Below are 663 nucleotides of genomic sequence, written 5' to 3'. Positions count from 1 at the left end.
TGATGAACTTATGATTTACAGGGCATTGAATAATCATAAAGGTGATGCTTCTGTAGTGCAGAGTTAAACCTTGGTAAATTCTGTTTTGAAACACACTCTAAAACCAAGGAAAGAAGATTCAAATTATATATGTGATTTGACCATTTGCAACGATAGAGTTCAAAAAAAATCAAATCACATAATGTGGATGTAAAAGGATAACATTAATAAAGTAATATTTAAACAACACACATTTTATGTGAATATTCTTGGTTATAAGCGATTTGTTTTCCTTACAGATTTTGAATGCACAAAACAACAAAAAAAACAAAAACAAATCTAAGCAAAAAAACACTTGGCAATAAAGCTGGATGCCAGTGCCTCATCCCTATTCTTATATAGTCACGAGGCTGAGATTGGAAGATCATGGTTCACAGATGGCTGGGGTAGCAATCCATGAGATATTTATGTTCAATTGTTAAATCAAAGACAGAGTGAAACCTTGGTTGAAATAGTACAGACTCAGTCAGTCATGAATGAAGAAACCAAGCAAGAATTTGAGGCTCCGAATCAAGTTTCATTACTGTGCGCGTACACACACACACACACACACACACACACACACACACACACAATTGGCATGAAATAGGAAGAGCGAGAGAAAAAAAGGGAATATTAAGAGTT

Source organism: Dipodomys spectabilis, unplaced genomic scaffold (assembly GCF_019054845.1).
Source record: "Dipodomys spectabilis isolate Male_0828 unplaced genomic scaffold, ASM1905484v1 ptg000304l, whole genome shotgun sequence".
In the NCBI taxonomy this organism is placed as follows: Eukaryota; Metazoa; Chordata; class Mammalia; order Rodentia; family Heteromyidae; genus Dipodomys; species Dipodomys spectabilis.
Note: the sequence above shows the minus strand (reverse complement) of the source record.